General features: G+C 47.6%; 2 protein-coding genes across 9 annotated transcripts in view; one reads left to right on the top strand and one right to left on the bottom strand.

Moving 5' to 3' along the window:
• Nucleotides 1-20,822, bottom strand: part of CACNA2D4 (calcium voltage-gated channel auxiliary subunit alpha2delta 4) — a 211,204-nt gene that overhangs the window by 52,541 nt on the left and 137,841 nt on the right. The window lies entirely within an intron of this gene.
• Nucleotides 5,386-20,822, top strand: part of LRTM2 (leucine rich repeat transmembrane protein 2) — a 43,547-nt gene continuing 28,110 nt past the window's right edge. The window contains exon 1 of one of the 2 annotated variants that reach the window (XM_075602363.1): nucleotides 5,386-5,700. The gene's annotated coding sequence lies outside the window, so the exon portion shown is untranslated. Of the gene's footprint in view, nucleotides 5,701-19,392; nucleotides 19,416-20,822 lie in introns of those variants that run through there. The other variant, XM_075602364.1, reaches the window with a different exon arrangement.

Raw genomic sequence — 20,822 nt, 5'->3', positions numbered from 1 at the left:
AGTGGCCCTATGGTAACCAGGTGTCCCGGTTTAGCCAGGACAGTCCCGTTTTTTTAACCTCTGTCCCGGTTTTTTAGTCTCTGCCCGGCTGCCCTGCATGCTGTAAAATGTTCCGTTGTTTTGTGGCTGTTCCGCTTTTGACCATCAGAGCAGGGGGGGCAGCAGAGAGCAGACAATGCAGGGAGGAGAGCAGGGGACGGGTCTGAGCTGCGGAGCCCCAGCAGGGAGACCCGGAAGTGTCAGTGAGAACTTCCGGTGTCTGCTGCCAGGGCTCAAGATGGCTTCCACCACCCATGCAGGTATGGTCCAGAATGGGGGACACAGACACACACTCACACAATGGGGGGGGGGGGGGGGGGAGAGACACAGAGAGAACACAGGCACAGCATGGGGAGAGGCAGAGAAAGAGACACACAGGCGCAGCATGGGGAGAGACACAGAGAGGCACAGCATGGGGAGAGACACAGAGAGAACACAGGCACAGCATGGGGAGGGGCAGAGAGAGACACACAGGCGCAGCATGTGGAGAGACACAGAGAGAGGCACAGGCACAGCATGGGGAGAGACACACAGAGAACACAGGCAAAGCATGGGGAGGGGCAGAGAGAGAGAGAGACAGGCACAGCATGGGGAGAGACACAGAGAGAACACAGGCACAGCATGGGGAGGGGCAGAGAGAGAGAGAGAGAGAGAGAGAGACAGGCACAGCATGGGGAGAGACACAGAGAGAACACAGGCACAGCATGGGGAGGGCAGAGAGAGAGAGAGACAGGCACAGCATGGGGAGAGACACAGAGAGAACACAGGCACTGCATGGGGAGGGGCAGAGAGAGAGAGAGAGAGAGAGAGAGAGAGAGACAGGCACAGCATGGGGAGAGAGACAGAGAGAGGCACAGGCACAGCATGGGGAGAGGCAGAGAGAGAGACACACACAGGCGCAGCATGGGGAGAGACACAGAGAGAGGCACAGGCACAGCATGGGGAGAGACACAGAGAGAGGCACAGGCACAGCATGGGGAGAGACACAGAGAGAACACAGGCACAGCATGGGGAGAGACAGAGAGAGGCACAGGCACAGCATGGTGAGAGACACAGCATGGGGAGAGACACAGCTTGGGGAGAGACACAGAGAGAGGCACAGGCACATCATGGGGAGAGGCACAGGCACAGCATGGGGAGAGACACAGAGAGAGGCACAGGCACAGCATGGGGAGAGACACAGAGAGAACACAGGCACAGCATGGGGAGAGACACAGAGAGAGGCACAGGCACAGTGTGGGGAGAGAGGCACAGCATGGGGAGAGGGGCACACCATTGGAAGAGGGGCACAGAGTGGGGGGGGGAGAGAGCCAAATAATGGGGGGAGAGAGACAGAATGGGGGGGAGACACCGAGAATGGGGAGAGAGACAGAGAATGGAGGGGAGACAGAGAAAGGGGGGGAGACAGAGAAAGGGGGGGAGACAGAGAAAGGGGGGGGGAGACAGAGAAAGGGGGGGGGGAGACAGAGAAAGGGGGGGTGAGGGAGAGACAGAATGGAGGGGAGAGACAAAGAATGGGGGATAGAGAGAGACAGAATGGGGTGGGGGAGAGAGAGACAGACAGAGAATGGGGGAGAGAGACACACAGAATGGGATGGGGGAGAGAGAGACAGACAGAGAATGGAGGGGAGAGAGAGGGGAGAATAGGGGGTGGGGGAGAGAGACAGAGAATAGGGGGGGAGAGCATGGAGGGTAGAGACAGAGAGAATGGGGGAGGTGAGAGAGAGAATGGGGGAGGAGAGAGAGAATGTGGGGACAGAGAGCCGAGAATGGGGGGGGGAGAGAGAATGGGGGAGAGAGAGAATGGGGGAGAGAGAGACAGAGAATGGAGGGGAGAGAGAGACAGAGAATGGAGGGGAGAGAGACACAGAATGGGGGGGAGAGAGAGACAAAGAATGGGGGATAGAGAGACACACAGAATGGGGTGGGGGAGAGAGAGACAGACAGAGAATGGAGGGGAGAGAGAGATGAGAATAGGGGGTGGGGGGAGAGAGAGATGAGAATAGGGGGGAGAGGGAATGGGGGAGGGGGAGGCCATGGGGGGTAGAGAGAGAGAATGGGGGAGAAGAGAGAGAATGGGGGAGAAGGGAGAGAATGGGGGAGGAGAGAGAGAACGGGGAGGAGAGTCGAGAATGGGTGGAGGGGGGAGAGAGAGCCGAGAATGGGGGGAAATGAGGGGGAGAGAGAGAATGGGGGGGAGGGAGAGAGAGAATGGGGGGGAGCGAGAGAATGGGGGGGGAGAGAATAGGAGATAGAGAGGGAAGGGAGGCTAAACAGAATGGGGGGAGAGAGAGAGAGAATGGGGGGGAGAGAGAGAGAGACAGAATGGGGGGAGGAGAGCGAGAGAGAATGGACGGGAGAGAGAGAATGGGGGAGGAGAGAGAGAATGGGGGGTGAGAGAGAATGGGGGTTTTCACAGAATGGGGGAGAGAGACAGAATGGAGGGGAGACAGAGAGACAGAGAATGGGGGAGAAAGACAGAAAATGGAGGAGAGACACAGAGAATGGGGGAGGGGAGAGAGAGACAAAAAATGGGAGAGAGACAGAGAATGGGGGGGAGAGAGAGACAGACAAAGAATGGGTGATAGAGAGAGACACAGAATGGGGGTGGAGAGAGAGACAGAGAATGGGGGGGGGAGGGACAGAAAATGGAGGAGAGGGAGAGAATGGGAGGAGAGACAGAGAATGGGGGAGAGGAGAGGGAGGGAGAGAATGGGAGCAGAGAGAATGGGAGGAGAGAGAGCGAGAGAATGTGGGGAGAGAAAGCGAGAGAATGTGAGGAGAGAGAGAGAATTGGGAGGGGAGACACAGAGAATGGGGGAAGACACAGAGAATGGGGGAATTGAGACAGATAATGGGGGAGAGACAGAGAATGTAGGGGAGAGACAGAGAATGGGGGGGAGAGAAACAGAAAATGGAGGAGAGACACAGAGAATGGGGGAGGGGAAAGATAGACAAAGAATGGGGGAGAGAGATAGACAAAGAATGGGGGAGAGAGAGACACAGAATGGGGAGAGAGACAGAGAATGGGGGGGGGAGGTGGAAAGGCACAGAGAATGGGGTAGAGAGAGACACACAGAAAATGTAGGAGAGACACAGAATGAGAGGGAGAGGAGAGAGAGGGGAGAGAATGGGGGAGAGGGAGGGGGGAGAATGGGGGAGAGGGAGGGGAGAGAATGGGGGAGAGGAAGAGAGAGAATTGGGAGAGAGTGAGAGAATGTGGGGGGAGAGAGAATGGGGGAGAGAATGAGAGAAAGAGAATGAGGGGAGGGAGAGAGAGAATGGGGGGAGCGGGAGAGAGAGAATGGGGGAGAGAGAGAATGGGGGAGAGAGAGAGAGAGACAGGGAAGAGTGGAATGAGAATGTAGGGGTGGGGAGAACGAGAATAGAGGGATATGGGGGGAGGGAGAGAGAAAGGGGTGTGTGTGAGAGAAGGGGGGACAGAGCGGGGTAGAGAGACATAAAGGAGAAAGGGCGCAGTTGGTGATATCATTTGTTTTATAAAAAAATGTTTTTAATGTGTCCCGGTTTTTACTTTTGTAAATCTGGTCACCCTACTAGTGGCCGATCTGTGAAAATCTCGTTACCACAGGCAGACATTTTATTGCAGCAGTGGTTAATTATACTAAACCTGGCAGATTTAGCCAATGCAAACAGAAATATAACTGTGTGTCTGTGTGCGTATGACTGTGTGCCTGTGTGTATATGACTGTGTGTGTGCATGACTGTGTGTCTGCATGTGTATATGACTGTGTGTCTGCATGTGTATATGACTGTGTGCCTGTGTATGTATGAGTGTGTGTGTGTGTGTGTGTATATGACTGTGTGCCTGTGTATGTATGACTGTGTGTGTATAACTGCATGCCTGTGTGTGTATGAGTGTGTGTTGATGAATGCTTGCCTTTGTGTATGACTGTGTGCCTATGACTGTGTGCATATAACTGTGTGTCTGTGTGCGTATGACTGTGTGCCTGTGTGTATATGACTGTGTGTGTGCATGACTGTGTGTCTGCATGTGTATATGACTGTGTGCCTGTATGCATATGACTGTGTGTGTATGACTGTGTGCCTCGGTGTGTCCGTGTATGTATGACTGCGTGCCTGTGTTCATATTACTGTGTGTGTGTATGACTGTACCTGTGTATGTATGACTGTGTGTATAACTGCATGCCTGTGTGTGTATGACTGTGTGCGTATAACTGCTTGCCTGTGTGCGTATGATTGTGTGCCTGTGTGTATATGACTGTGTGTGTGCATGACTGTGTGTCTGCATGTGTATATGACTGTGTGCCTGTATGCATATGACTGTGTGTGTATGACTGTGTGCCTCGGTGTGTCCGTGTATGTATGACTGCGTGCCTGTGTTCATATTACTGTGTGTGTGTATGACTGTACCTGTGTATGTATGACTGTGTGTATAACTGCATGCCTGTGTGCGTATAACTGCTTGCCTGTGTGCGTATGATTGTGTGCCTGTGTGTATATGACTGTGTGTGTGCATGACTGTGTGTCTGCATGTGTATATGACTGTGTGCCTGTATGCGTATGACTGTGTGTGTATGACTGTGTGCCTCGGTGTGTCCGTGTATGTATGACTGCGTGCCTGTGTGCATATTACTGTGTGTGTGTATGACTGTGTACCTGTGTATGTATGACTGTGTGTGTATAACTGCATGCCTGTGTGCGTATGATTGTGTGCCTGTGTGTATATGACTGTGTGTGTGTTTGACTGTGTGCCTGTGTATGTATGACTGCGTGCCTGTGTGCATATTACTGTGTGTGTGTGTGTGTGTGTGTGTGTGTGTGTGTGTGTGTGTGTGTGTGTGTGTGTGTGTGTATAACTGCATGCCTGTGTGTGTATGACTGTGTGTTGATGAATGCGTGCCTATGACTGTTTGCGTATAACTGCGTGCCTGTGTGCGTATGACTCTGTGTCTGTGTATGTATAACTGTGTGCCTGTGTGTGACTGCATGTCTGTGTGCGTATGACTGTGTGTCTGTCTGTGTGACTACATGCATTTGTATTTAGATGTAAACATGTCAACGTGTATGTATGTGTGTGCCTGCATACGTGTTAATACAATACGTATGTTTGTGTATAAATCTATAACTGTGTGTGTGTGCGCTTATCTGCATACTTCCATATGTGTGTTAATATACGTGCCGGTCTACATACTGTATGTATAAGCCTTTGCATGCCTGTGTGTGTGTTACATGTATATAAGTGTGTGCTTCTATGCCTATATGTATGTGTGTGTGTATACAGAGAGGCTTTCTGCCTGGCTGCTCTCCTCGGGGCAGTGTGTGTTGCTGTCATCATACTGTAGATGCAGCCGTAGCTGTGTCTCTCTCGCTCTCTCTCACTGGGCTTCCCTTCCTCTCTCTCCCTTTGGCTGCGCGCTCTCTCTCTGTCCCTCATTATCTGTGGATGGTGTCAGGCTGCACGTATATCCCATTGCTTCTCTCTCTCCCCCCTTCTCCCTCTCCCCCCCCCCCACCCCCTGCACCCCGGGAGCAGCGGTAGAAGCAGAGCAGCGGGCTCCGTCCTCCCCTGGCATTGTCAGGGTGATGCCCGGTGTGCACTGCGGGGTCCTGCTCGTCCGTGATTCTGTCAGCTCCCTGCGAGAGTCTCCCCCCACCCCCTTCCCCCCGGGGAGAAAGGTAAGGATGGAATGAGAGAGCTGGGATCGGGTGGGAATAGGTGGATGCTGTGGGGATCGGACAAGCAGGGGGGTATGGGGAGGCCAAGTTATATATATATATATATAAAAAATATCTGCCATCAATCTCTATGCCTATGTGAGTGACATTGGGGGACACAGCACCTCTCCACCCCCCCCCCCTCTTGACTGAGGAGGTTAACCCTTTCAGTGGTAGAGGGGGCATGCAACAGGATGAGAGAGAGAAAGATCTATATATACACACTGATCTATATACTGCTGCTCAACATACATTTTACAGCTCAATCTGGTACAGAATGGGGAATAGTGCATGAAATAGAGAATATACCGAGTGAAAGCAGACTGTCCCATAGAGCTTACAATCAATGTGGTATGTAGGAAGCATACAGAGACATAAAAGAGCAGTGGTTAAGGGAGCACATTGTATCCTGCGTGTGTTGTATAGATAAGAATTGGGGTTTATATATAGCAAATACAAATATCCCTCATGAGCACATACATGTGCATTATATACATACATGTTTTCTGTCCATGTGAATGTTTTCTGTCCATGGAATGGGAGAGAAACAAAAGACATCTCCCCACCTTGCATTGGGACGAGGGAACTTTTATGGGGGAGAAAGACAAGTTACCGAGGAATCTTCCCGAATAGTGGTGACATTTTTTTCTAAAGAATACAATGAAACAGGCCGTGAGAATGAGCGCTGTGCTCCTTCCTGAGGACTCCAGATCAGTTTTGGCGAATCCAGCTCCTCAGAACTCCCTAAGGAGAGATTCTCTCTCTAATCTCACTCTCCAGGAGCACTTTATGCAGGGACATTAAGCAGCCACTGTCCCAGGAGCCACGTACAGGAGCACAGTTGATTTGGTCAATTCACTTGTGAAACCACGTAATGGAACCAGACCAGTGTCACTACTTTTTATTTGCAACGCATGCACACTCATCTTTAAAAATAAAATAAACACATGGTGAGGTTTTTATAGTGTAAATATTCCACAAACCTTTTAAAAACGGAGTCTATGCGCCCCCTACTTCCTCAGGAACTGTGCAACCAGACAGTACCGCTGCTTTTTAAAGGCACCTCGACCACTGGGTAGACAAACACCTTTGCAGCCAAGGGGCAGGTGATGCATTGCTCCGGCACTGCAAGGGTTAAAAGATTAACCTGGTTTGAATCCCACTGGCAGCTTCCTGTGACACGATCCCCCTGTGCCTCGGGCAGCAATATTAGATCGTAAGCTCCGAGGGGCAGAAATTATCCTGGACGTCGGCGCAATAATTCTAAAATATTGCTACGTTCAAAGTGCAGTCCCACTTACAATTATGTAGGCGCTCCAATGAATTGAAAGCACTCGGGCATATAACACCACCTCTGCTATGTGTAACTCGTGTTCAGCGTCTTAGGCTGGTTTTATAGTAAGCGCTGGCACGCGTGAGGCCATGCGCATGGCGTGGCGCGTGCACACGACACGCCGCACGTTTTGATCGTATAGTCCAAACCGTAACGTGCGCGGCTAGGGGGCTTGGCTATGACATCAGAAGGGTAGGCCTCGCTGTGATTGGCTCACAGTGTCACGCGGCGCGCCAACAGCGCGGGAAAAAAAGTCATGTCTTTCCTCAAACCTACCGCGCCAACGCTCACGGCCGTGCGCGCGTCTCAACTATATCAACGTTAGGCTCACACATGCAATTATCATTGACACGGTAGCACGCGCTCAGTATTTTACAGGCCTTAGGCCGCGCTTATAGTGTCGGCGACGTCGCCCGAAAACAAATACATTGCCGTCGCCGCGTGCGCTTATAGTGCACGTGACGGCGGCAAGTGACGGCGCCAAAACCTGAAGCCGGCAAAATTTGATTTTTCAAGGGCAGTCGTGACACGTGACGGTAATAATAACATAATAATAACATAACTTTCGCCGGTGGCGACGGGTGACGTCACCCGGCATGTCGCCGTCGCCAACGACGGCACTATAGACACGGCCTTAGATGTCATATTGTTTTATCAGGAGCTGTTACCGCACTGAGGGAGGAATTCTGTTTACATCCAAAGCCTCTGTGTCCAGCAGTTTTTAGACTATCAGAATGGCGGCCATCATTTAAGAGCCCCTTACAACAGGGAAGAGGAAAAAAAAACAAAAACAATTGTGATGGCCCTGTTAACAATTTCACTGCAGGTGTAAAAATACATCCTAAGAGTCTTCCTCAGGCTTCTCCAGCACTCAAAAGTATCAGTTAGTACCATGTATTATTGTAGCGCCCACATATACTGCAGAGGAGTACAATGTGGGGATGTGAAAGGCAATAATAGGACCTAGAAATATCTCGCTGTGGACGTGTCCTGCACGCAGCCTCAGAATAGCTCTTTTTGTAACCTTGATGAATGGATTTGTTTTCTCTGCTGGTGAATAAAGGACCTGGCGTTTACTGCTAAATTAGTAACCTTTCCCTGTGTATGTCAGAGATAATGAAACCGAGGCTGCGTGGAGTGAAGGGGATAGAGACCCGACACTCTTACCCCTATCTTCATGCAACGCATGGCTTTCTCTGTACGGGGTCGTTTAATACACTCGGGGGCGGCCGTTATCCTACTCAAGTCAATAGGAGTTGCCGTCCGATAACGGTCACTTCGGAGTCATTTGAATGAGCCCCGAAGTCTCTTCCGCTCAGTGACTGCGAAGCTCACGCTCCTCTCGCCATCAAGGCTCAAGCTAAAAGTTACCGTTTAAAGGAGGCGTTAAAATAGCTCGGAGATCGCAGCACGCACACCTGCCCCGGGCCACATGCTCCCAGGCTGGGACTGGCATGGGCACGTCTGCTGCAGGTCGCTCATCATCCCGTGTGTTTTTACATAGAGTATTCCCACACCATGAAGCGCTGTGTATATGGCTGGTGCTGTGTAAAAGTAAATAATACGATGTAAAGCAGTGAATACAATGAATGGGTCCGGCCTGGCAGTGCAATCTCAGTCTTGTTTGTCCTTTTAAAGCTCGTGTTTTTCAGCTTTTGTATTACTTTTGATTCCTGGTAAGGGCCAGCCCCCTACTGTGACCAACGTGACTAGAGCAGAGGGGGTTCTCAACTCCTGTCCTCAAGACCCATAACAGGTCAGGTTTTCAGGATATCCCTGCTTCAGCACAGGTGGCTCAACCAGTGGCTCAGAAGACTGAGCCTCTGATTGAGCCACCTGTGCTGAAGCAGGGATATCCTGAAAACCTCATCTATTGAGGGCGTCTTGAGGACAGGAGCTGACAACCTCTGGACTTGAGAACAGGGACATGTCTAATACGTTAAATACATTAGAGCTGACTTCCTCTTTACAAAATATAATACATGTATTAAATATAAACATATAGATTTGTTTAACTCCCCCCTTCCTCCATGGTAAACAAAAACTTTGGAGGGTATGTACAATTTTGATGATGAGACCGTTTGTCAGTCCTCAAAGCCGCAGCTAAATTTGTTTGCAAAGTAATTATAAAGCCGTTATTAATCAAACACACAAATACAAGAAGCGGATATGTTGGAATCCTGTGGTCCCGGCAAAAAGAAAAACACGTACATTTTTCCGCAAAATATACAAGTATGACAGCAACCCTCCCCAGAAGTAAAGAATGCCTAGAAAAAAGCGCAAAGAAATGCCTCCATGGAGAAATACGTTTGGGATTTTAATGGATAAAAAAATAATAATTAAAATACACTCACATAGTACATGCAAGCAAAGAAAGACTTGTAGTTCTCCTTTCCTCCTACGCGTTTTGTACACTCACATAGTACATGCAAGCAAAGAATGACTTGTCGGTCTCCTTTTCTCCTACGCGTTTTGCTAGAACACAGCTAGCTTCTTCAGGGATGTAAGGCTACGGCCCCAGTGCACTCGTCACCCGCGACGGAGCACCTCCCGGTGCTTTCCCCCTTCAGCCGAGCGATCTGATGGACTTCAGATTACTCTAGACTGGGGGGCGTGGCGGGAGCGTGGTCATGACATCACGCAGCTGGTACGCCCTCATTGGTTGAACAGCTGCCGTGACATTGACAATGCTCGGCCGCCGCGCCAAATGACAAAATTCCTGTCTTTTGGCAAAGGCAGTCGCTCAACGCGCATTGTGCCGGGGTGCGCAGGCAGCTACTGGGGCCGGCCCCATAGAGGGCTGTACTTGTGTGTGCTGCGCACGCAGCAGCAGCAACCACCGGGGACAAAGTCTTAGGTATCTCATAAGTGACGAATCACCCTGCTGAAATACCCTCTACTGCTGCCCTATTGGTTGATCAGATAACCAATAAGTGCTATCAGACTTGAAGCTTGATTGCTAAACACACAAACAACTTACTACCTGTTGGCAATCAGGAGTAACCCTGGGCCAAAACATGCTGAATCCATGATTGCTAAACACGCAATCCTCTTACTACTTGTACAGAAGCCTGTGGGAGTGAGGCTGCGGCCACGCTGCCTCTGAGCCCGCTCATGCTTGAGAGCAGTGACGTCACCAACTCTCCAAGCATGAGCGCAGGCTGTCCTGCATAATTTTGCAAGCTAAAAATATTAGCAATTAACCAAGCGTTAACTGAAGTTAATGCATCATTAAGTCAATAACAGGGCTTGGCGGATCTGGGCCATAATGTTATCTTTACCCTGGAGCCTGCCCATCTCTTACAAAAATAAATATATGTTTTTCTAGTGTTAAAAACAATGATTTTTCTAATCTGTAGCTTCCGAGTAATCTTTACTGCACTAGACTCTGGGGAGAGATCCATTTTAATCTCCCGGACACTATCTATCTATCTATCTATCTATATATGTATATATATATATAGTGTCCGGGAGATTAAAATGGATCTCTCCCCAGAGTCTAGTGCAGTAAAGATTACTCGGAAGCTATATATATATATAATACTGTAAATAGAGCTTTCACCTGTGCTGAAGCAGAGGCTGACTGAGCCACCTGTGCTTATGCAGGGATATCATGAAAACTGGACCTGTTGATGGCCCTTGAGGACTGGACTTGGCCACCCCTACACTATGTTGTTTCTAAATGTCCTTTTCAGCCTTTACTTGGGAATTCCCCTTAAAAGAGGGATACAACAAAATCTCAATGGAATTCCCACCAACTGCGCAGAACACAAACAAAAGAGGAACAATATCAAACGACTTATCGTTGGATAACTTACACGTGCCCCTCGGGGTTTCTGGTACAGGAGCCTATCAATAAACTGCACCCTATTATCCCCCCCTCCCGCCCCTTCCCCCCCCCCCCTCCCCACCTTCATTGAATCGGCGATATTTACATCATTTGCACCAGGCCCCAGAATAGAATACAGAAGATATTTCCGGCTGTAACCTCCTCACCTTCTCACAGCGTCGGCACTCGTGTGAAAACACAAGCGCGTGTTTAGAGCCTGCCGGGGCTCCGGGTTTTAGTACAAGCAAAGCTTCAGATGGAACTGCTGTCAATTCTCCGTTGTTCTCCCTAAACTCTCACTCCTTCCCCCCCCCCCCCTCCATCAAATCCCCCAGCAGTTTCAACCCCCGAGATATACTGATGTTAAATTCACATTGTGGGGAGTCTTGAAGATGATTTGTCTCATCAATCACAGCAGCTTTCTTAGGAGCTCAATGTCGCCGCCTCTGAAGCTGGTGACATCCATTCGGGTGCCAGTTTCAGCTCCTTGTGACCTTTGGCGAGTCACTTTACCTCCCTGTGCTTCGAGGTACCATGAGCTCGATTCAACGCGGCCCGTTAAATCAGGCAAATGACGAGACGTTCTAACAGGGTTGGATGTTATTTTCCAGTTAATGCCTCGCTCAACAAGGTAATAATATGCAATGCCGCCGATAGGGGGGGGGTGTGTGTCTGAGGTCAGGCCCAACTTCTGCATCCAGCTGCTGGGCCACTGATTGGCGCTCGGAACCCCAGCTCCTGCGGGCGTCTCCTCCATGCTGGGCCTCCTCTTTCGCCGGAAGCTGGGCCCCACTTCCAGGTGAGTCCAGCTTCCAGCGGGAGAGAGGCCCGGCATGGGAGAGAGGCAAGCCCGACATGGGGGAAGAGGCCCGCAGCAGATGGGGCGATCTGGGGCACAAGAAGCCCACCAGCAAGGTAGGTGTGTGTGTTTGTATTTTGTGTGTGAGGGAGAGGGTTTGCATTTTGGGTGTGTGTGAGGGGGATTTATTGTATTTTGTGTGTGTGTGAGGGGAGGGGGGGGGGTATTGTATTTTGATTGTGTGTGGGAGGGGGGTATTGTACTGTATATTGTATTTTGTATGGAGGGGTATTGTATTTTGTGTGGGAGGGGTATTGTATTTTGTGCGGGGGGGTATTGTATTTTGTATGGAGGGGTATTGTATTTTATGTGTGAGGGGTATTGTATTTTGTGTGGGGGGGGGTATTGTATTTTGTATGGAGGCGTATTGTATTTTGTGTGGGAGGGGTATTGTATTTTGTGCGTGGGGGGATTAGTGTATTTTGTGTGTTGGGGGGTTAGTGTATTTTGTGTGTGGGGGGATTATTACATTTTGTGCGTTGGGAGGTTATTATATTTTGTGTGTAGGGGGTACTGTATTTTTTGTGGGGCGGTTATTGTATTTTGTGCATGGGGGTTATTGTATTTTGTGCGTGCGGGTTATTGTATTTTGTGTGTAGAGGGTACTGTATTTTTTGTGGGGTGGTTATTGTATTTTGTGTGACCGGGTTATTGTAGTTTGTGTGTTGGGATACTTTGTGTGTGTGTGTGTATGTGTGAGAGAGAGAGGAGGTATTGTATTTTGTGTGTGGGTGGGGGGGTTGTATGGGTATCGAGGGGGATTGTGTGTGGTCAGGGGGAGGGGGAATGAGTATGAGGGTGGGATTGAGGGAGAGGGATTGATGAGAGGGGGTAATTAAGTGATAGCAGAGGGGAGTGTGAGGAGAGACGGGTTGGGAGAGAGAGAGGGAGGGGGTAGAGTGAGTGAGCAAGACACGGTGTATAGTGAGAGAAATACTGTACATGGGGGGAGAGGGCAGAAATAGAAGAGGGGGCTCACAAAGAGATGTGAAAGGGGGGCACACAAAGCCGCCAACATGGGGGGGGGGGCTGCCCAAACTGTAGTCCTGGGTTATATCTGTTGGTGGCCCTGCACAAGTAAAAAAGAACGAGAGAGGAGGAGGCGAGAAATGTATATAACATTTAATGCAGAAAGTACGTGCAGAAAATATGTGTTTGTAGCAATACTGTGTATTTGCAGAGATAATTCTCAGGAGTTCCTAATGAATAAAATCTCCCGATTTTTACCCCATTGAATTGCGTTTGTTTTCAAAAAGTAATAACTGGGCCCCTAGTACTTTAGCAAGTTCTCTTATTTATCCCGCGACAGAAATAGATTTAAAGAGTTCTGGGACAACTAGAGGTGTACAAACGTCCCCAAATTCACACCCCCTGTAATTCAATCGAACTTTTGAAAATTCGTCAAAGAGTTCAATAGACTCTTTTAGTGCAAAAGTTTGGGTGGAACTGGCAAGTCAAAGCAAAATTCTACATTTCTAATAAAGTTGTTGAATTTATATATACTGTATATGAGTTTCCCACAGTGGACACGTGAGTTAGTAGCTGTGGTTGTCTCTCTATAGTGGTACTGATTATTACTACTTTTTATAAAATATTACACTTTCATTTCTGTTTATATTAAAAATTGAATTTTTAATAGCAAAGCTGTGTCACTTTCACACACACCGGGGAATACGGATTAAGTGTTGCAGACTGGTGCAAAATGAGTCATTACAACACAGACTCTGCATCAATGTATCAAGGAGGCTTGCTTCCTTTTGTGCCTACATGGGAGTATTTTGGGGGTGTAGGAGGCGTTATGGTGAGCAGATATAAGAATGATGTATCTAAAGCTGTGCCTGCAGTTTCTCTCGTTGCACCAAATAAATCCACCTGGTTTAGCTGGCGTTAGCCCAGGGGTGGGCAACTCCAGTCCTCAAGAACCCAAAATGTCAGGTTTTAAGGATATCCCTGCTTCAGCACAGGTGGCTCAATCAGAGGTTCAGTCAAAGACTGAGCCTTTGATTGGGCCACCTGTGCTGAAGCAGGGACTCATTAAGCCACCTGTGCTAAAGCTGGACCTGATTGAGCCACCTGCGCTGAAGCAGGGATATCCTGAAAACCTGACCTGTTGGCGGCCCTTGAAGACTGGAGTTGGCCACCCTTGATGTATGAGCCTTATTCTGTATACACTGACAACTTTCCCTATTGAAGTGCCCTTGGGGCCCTTTTGTGACAGAAAAGAGCAGAGACAAGGGACAGTTCCAGTAAGCAGGAGAAGGCACAGTCCCAGTAAGCAGAAGGGACAGTCCCAGTAAGCAGGAGAGGGCACAGTCCCAGTAAGCAGGAGAAGGGACAGTCCCAGTAAGCAGGAGAAGGGACAGTCCCAGTAAGCAGAAGGGACAGTCCCAGTAAGCAGGAGAAGGGACAGTCCCAGTAAGCAGGAGAAGGGACAGTCCCAGTAAGCAGGAGAAGGGACACGTTCTTTCTGCGCCCTAATTTTTGGTAACAATTTCTTCACAACACTATACTCAATACTTCTGTTTTAAACTGTGTGATTTATTCCAAAAACAATAGCCTGTAACGAAAATGAACCTGGCTGCCTGAAGCCCCTCTTGCCAAGCGTCCTTAGTAGACATCGAAGAACCTTATCTGAGAAGATTACGATAAATCGCTTGAGATGAGATTCTTTGTAATCCGCACGACAAACAGCTCTGTGCTGCCTGGCGGAGTGAAGGAAGTGAGAATAAACCGCGGGAGTTGACATGTGAACACTCTACTGCAGGCTGCGGCCTATTCAAATCAAAATCAAAAACATGAAATCATGTTCATTAATCTGCTTTAAAGAGGCGATCAAAGCGGCACTTACAAAAAAATCTCTCCTTTGTTTTAATATATGCAGCCTCTGATTACCTTTATTGAAAACTAATTACCTAAGCTACCGATCGATACGTTCGCCCGTGATCGATCAGCGAAATCCTGCTTCCCAGGGTTCATTAAATGGCTGCCTTTCAGTTTCAATCAATCCTTCAGTCAGTGTAACTCAGCAGCTACAATGTATTCTTAAATGACCATGGTAACATGGGCTATTGTTACATATATACAATTAGAATCAGCACGCCTTTTCACCATTGCTGCACTACAACCAACGTTCTTCCTAGCGCCTGATCGTGTCTGTATTCTGCCTCTCTGCTGCTGCTTATTGCCTGACTTCTGCTGGTTTTTTTTTGTGTCTTCAAAGGGAAGTACTTGAGGTTGTTTAGAATCGTGCGGAACGGGGCTGATGATGGGGTTACTCCCCGAAACTTTGCCCCCCACTCCCCCCTTGTTTCTTCCTTTTTTTTATAACAGTTTACTGCCCCCCTTGTTATCCCCTCGCTGTTATTTTTTTATGGGGTTTTCCCCTCATTTTGAGTGATAGTGTTTTTCCCCTCACCTCCTCTCCCTTTTTTTTTGCCTCTTTTTCTGTGTACCGCTGTTATTTACCAGCTTTTATCCTCTTTATTCTTGTAGAGCTCACAGATAAGTCGTTTTCACTGTACTGTTTTTCTGAGAAAGTTTCTTCACATTGTGTTGTCATTTTGATGTCCCCAAGTGTGTTATCTCACTCTGTGTTACTATACATAATATGGGCTAATACAATAACAGGCAGTCCTCGGATATCCAACGGAATCCGTTCTGGAAGTAGCGTTGGATAGTGAAACCGTTGTAAAGTGAGTCCCATGTTAATCAGTGGCGGTGAGCGTCGGATAACGCATTCAGGCGTCGAAAAACGGCCCATAGGTTTGCATTGTAAAGCGTTGGATATGCCATTCGTTGTAAAGTGAAACGTTGGATAGCGAGGACTATCTGTACTGTTGCCTTTACCAAAAGCTTTTGGCTTCTATGTTGTCATTTTTGTATATGAGTGCGGCTTACTTATTTATTGACTATTGTTACAGCTTGCAGCTCAAACTGCTGGGAGTATTGGCAACAAATGATCACAAACAGGAAAGTGTTGCAAAGATCTTGCACTGCTGGGGAGGTGGCTAAACCCTGCTGTAGAAATCAATGCTCATTATATTAAAACTCACTAAATGCATTAAGAGTTGCATAAAAAAAAATGTAGTATGTATTATCTAATACTACAAACCCAATTTATTTAAATAAAAATAACACATGTAGGACATTGCTTGGATTGCTCCTTTTAAAGTCAAACAAGTGTTTGCCCCTCTGAAGGTCAGCTATCTGTATACAGAAGTGAATCCTAATTGCTTTCCAGTGCTCAAGGTAGAAAAATCTGTACATAGTATAGTGTGTTCAAGAAATAGGTAGGAATAGATCAGATCCACAGGTGAGTAGATGGTACATGCACACATGCCAAACAGTGGTGGTGTTTCTCCAACTTAGATGGTTAATACGCCCTATTGATTAAGAGTAATCAGCGATAGCGGGCATCGAGACAGTTCTCACTCTGCCCCTGACTCCAAGCTAATCGCTCTCTACGCTTCACGTACTAAGTGACATCACGATTACCCAAATACGCTAAAAGAAACAAGATGTGAAATATTCATACAAAGGGGACCCAGATGCTAATGTATGTTCCGTGTTTTGTAGCAAATTGAACCATTTTAATGCATCTCCCCAATGCCCATTTTCTGTCTCTTCATTAAATATGGCTGTAAAACAGAAAAAAATGGCAATACACAGCTTTCTTCCCTAATTTCACTGTACAGTATTCGTCTTTCTTTAGATCATGCACATCTGTAGCACTTTGCGCTGCTGAGACGGTGTGTGGGGAGTTTCTCGTCTCCCAGGACTGCAAAACTTCTTGTAAAAACAGCACCAGATTTATCGAAAATCCAGAGCGGTGACGCTTTTTCGTGTGTCTTTAATCTGTCGTTTTCTAACCCGGAGACATAGCTTTATTAACTCTTTCACTGCCAGAGTAATGCAGGACACAGACAGAAAAGATCATTCACTCTTTCCCCATCAGATCTATAGTTACAGATTAACCTCTTCATTTCCCACCCCAGGCATGCAACTTTGAGTGTAAAATAGCTTGGAGAGCTAAGCACACAGAGGCTACGGCACATTAACTGTGTCCCTGCCGGAGGCCTGTGCAGTACGTGATGTGGATCAGAGCTGGCATGGCCTGCTGACACACAGGAGGGGGATCCCCTGCAGCACCCCACCACTGGCAGAGCACAAACAAGTGACAATCCTGCAGGCAGAGGACAAGGAACAGACCAAGAGGCAGAGCCAGGGGGGAGCCACAGAAGTGGTAGGGGGGTGGCGGGTCTGAGTTGGGGGGAGGGGGGAGGAGAGAGAAAAAATAAGTAGGAGAGAAATTAAGAGGGGGAGAAATACGAGGGTGGAGAGAGAGAGGGGGAGATAAATGGGGAAAGGGAGAGGAAGAGAGGTGATATATTTGTTATATATATATATATATATATATATCATATAAAAATATTACTTGTGAGCACATTCACATGTCTTAGACCAGCGGTGCACAAACTGGGGGGCGCGAGAATTAGACCAGCGGTGCGCAAAAACTGGGGGGCGCGAGAACTTCTAGGAGTGGCGCGGCATTTAAATTAAATGACGGGGGAGGCGTGATGCCTCTGTAACTCCCTTACCTGCTCTCCGCCGGGTCCTCGGCAACGTGACGACATGGCAACGCGGCGTCAAATGACGCAGCGGGTCATGTTACTTGATGCGTCGCCATGGCAATGCGCACCAAATGACGCGGCGGGGTCACGTGACCCGTGGCATAATTTGATGCCGAGTCCTTGGAGGTTGTGGCGTGAACACTGCGGCTGCCGGACAGGGGGGCGCAGCTCAAGAAGTTTGTGCACCCCTGTCTTAGACAGATCTGCAACCCTGCTTTTTGCCATTATCCCCTAGCATACAGTACAGTGCTTCGACTGCAGCAAGGGACTCTGGGAAACGACATGCAAATGAGTATGCACTGCCACCGTTTGTCTTAAATCCATTATTACATGGAACCGTTAAGCCAATGCTCACTGTTTTAAACACAGCTTTTTAACATAGCCTGGGATGAGATGCAAAGCCAGTGAATTCACTAATATATATATATATATATATATATATATCAACCCAAGAAGGGGGATCAGCGCCAAACAAAAACTATTACAAGTGCCTAATACACAATAAACCTCAAAGTGAGTTATAAGTGAAAACACCAATACCATAAAAATATAATGTATAATGAATGTACATGTATCATAAACCTCGTGGCCGTGACAAGGAAGAGAACAAAGAAATAGAAAAGTGCACACAATATGATATTGAAGTGAAAAGACAAAATCATTTGTCTTTTAAAAAATCTGCCGCTCTGCATCGTTCGCACGCACCATGGGCGGCCTCATAGAGAAGAGGTCTGTTGATCGCGTCGCGCATGCACTTTCAAGAAGGTTACAAAATATAGACATGAAATGATAATACTCAGTGCAGGAGATGTTCACCAACGAGAGCGGGAGTCCATAATCATGTGACTGGATGCTTGGGGACCTTGTCGCAACAATCATCTGCTCCTACCAGGGGTACAGCACCCTGGCGATGTCCAATGCTGGATGTATGGAGCGGCTCCCCTATTCTCGCGGCGTGCAGCGTGTTAAAATCAGCTGAATATCTGCCATCGACTGTAGACGCGCCGCAATGCCCTGATCTGCTGAGGTGACGTCACCACGCTGAGGAGATCTGGGCATTCCGGCGGGTCTACAGCCGATTGCCGATTTTCAGTCCAAAGTGACGGCGTCAAATGACGTCATGATGTCGCATTACCATGTAAACCCGACTCCGTGCGACGTCACGTTGGTGACGTTCACGGTGTCATTTGACGCTGCAATTCAGAAGAAGGCGGGCGGCAGTGAGGAGGTGGCCGCCACAGCTAAGTGCCTTGGGACGGCGAAATTTGAAATCCGCTGCTGCTCAAGGTCATTGTTGGCTTCAGAGTGACATCCTGAATCAGTTTCCTGCTTGCCCGGCTGCTCAGTTTGAGAGGGTGACCTGCCCCGGGTGGCATGATGCATCTTCCACTTCTTAATGAGGGACTTCCCTGGGCCGAGAGGGATAATCAGCGCCTTTTAACATTTTCTTGTACCCTCAATTACATTTTCTTGTACCCTCCTCTCTATCACATTATCCCTGACTTGTTTGGAAAGCGCCTTGGTCTTCATGGTTGCTTTGTAGGATCACTGTGTGAGTTGCAGCTTGAAAGTCTTTAAATACCGGAGGGAAATGATCTACAAGTTAAACCAGTTTGATTACACACAGGCTGAAACCATTTCACTCATTTTGTGACCTTTTAAAGAATTAATTTGCACTCGAGTTGACTTAGGGCTGCAGTAGCAAAGGGGTGGAATACTTATGCAACTGAGATTAATCTGTTTTTCTCTGTAAATCTTACTTCTATATATTCTTTATGCATATTCTAACTTTATCACTTTGGAGAAGTTTTTTGTAGATTCTACATGTAAAGTCTAATTTGAAAGAATCATGAAGTACGGTTAAGTGCCAACAAAATGTGAAATATTTGCAGGGAGGTGTATACTTCTGCATACCACTGTATGTACATACAATAGGCACACCTGTATTAATCATGGGCATGTGTAAGCAAGTGCACGCTACATATTAATCACACACACATATACGATAGAAGTAGCACATCGCAGGTAAGTCAAAAAATAAGTGTTTTGTAGTCCAATAAATCCAACGTTTTGGTCCCTAAATCAGGACCTTCATGCACCCCCGATGAAACTTGGGCCCTAAATGCGAAGAGAATTCAGAAACTTTAGACAATGCAAATAAACATGGAGAGATGCATGCTTTTTCGTAATCTATGAATCCTAATCTGAGTGGTAGAGTGTATTCATTACTTCGGGAAATCACTTCTTGTACAATTTGGATGTGGTCCATTGTTTTGTACCCACTTCGAAATCCTGCTTGTTCTCTAGTTTGGGTGAAGTTCAGGGTCTGTTGCAGCCAATTGGTGAGTATCTTCGTAAAAATCTAGTTCTGAAGTCTTCTTTGTCTCCTTTCTTGTGGATGGGGATAACTACGGCATTGCTCCATTGTTCTGGAATGTTCCTGTTCTTCAAGCAGCATGTAAAGAGTTGTGCAAGGATTCTCTCTACTTCTTCCCCAGCTTCTTTTAAAAATTCCGTGTAATTCCATCTTCCCCGGGAGTCTTCCCATTCTTTATGGAATTAGTTGCCTTTGCTACTTCTTCTGGAAGGACGCATGGTACATCACTGGTGGTTTCTTCTCGCTCTCTCTGCTGGATTATGTCCTTTTTTATCTGTGTTCTCATACAATTTCATGTAGAAGTCCTCAACTCTCTTTTATTGTTGATCCGTCGTCTTGCTTGAGTGCGATGATTTGCTTCTTCCCGGTCATAAGTTGCTGCTTCATCTTCTTTAAGCTTTTCTTATCTTCGATAGTCTTCATCACCATATCACAGTTACATCTTCAGCCACACGTTTTCCAAAGGCCGGCCTCATTTGCATGTTGGCAAGTACCTTTCCCACTTTAGCCGGGTATATTGTTCAATCTTTCATAGTATGGTTAACATCCACTGCATCCTTCTCACCCCTTTGAGGCTGTGAAGTAGGCTTTGAGCGAAGGAGATATATATATATTATATATATATATATATATATATATATATATATCAGACCTGTCTAAGACATGCAAATGAGCATACAGTAATATTTCCATTTGCTGTATACTTTACTGTGGAGGGTTTTTGTCACTTTTTTTACCCACCATAACTTAACTAAGTATGGTGAAACCTATCCCCGCTTCATTTTGTAAAGCCAGTATAACCAACCCGACACTAATGAGACCCATTAAGGTCAAAATGGCTGTCTGTGGGTGGGTTTACTGGCTATGCATCTTAACCCTGGCTGTGCTCAAAGCTGTGAAATGCAGCAAGCTTAAGCCTATAGGGAACCATGTTATATGGTTTTGAAGCAAAAGGTGGCACTGTGTGCTCATTTGCATGTAATTTCCCAGAATTGTACCCTCCCCCCAAACTGATCACATGGGCAAATTCACACTCAGTGATACACAATATGTCT

The sequence above is a fragment of the Ascaphus truei genome, chromosome 5, assembly GCF_040206685.1.
Source record: "Ascaphus truei isolate aAscTru1 chromosome 5, aAscTru1.hap1, whole genome shotgun sequence".
In the NCBI taxonomy this organism is placed as follows: domain Eukaryota; kingdom Metazoa; phylum Chordata; class Amphibia; order Anura; family Ascaphidae; genus Ascaphus; species Ascaphus truei.
Note: the sequence above shows the minus strand (reverse complement) of the source record. Positions and strands in the feature narration are given on the sequence as shown.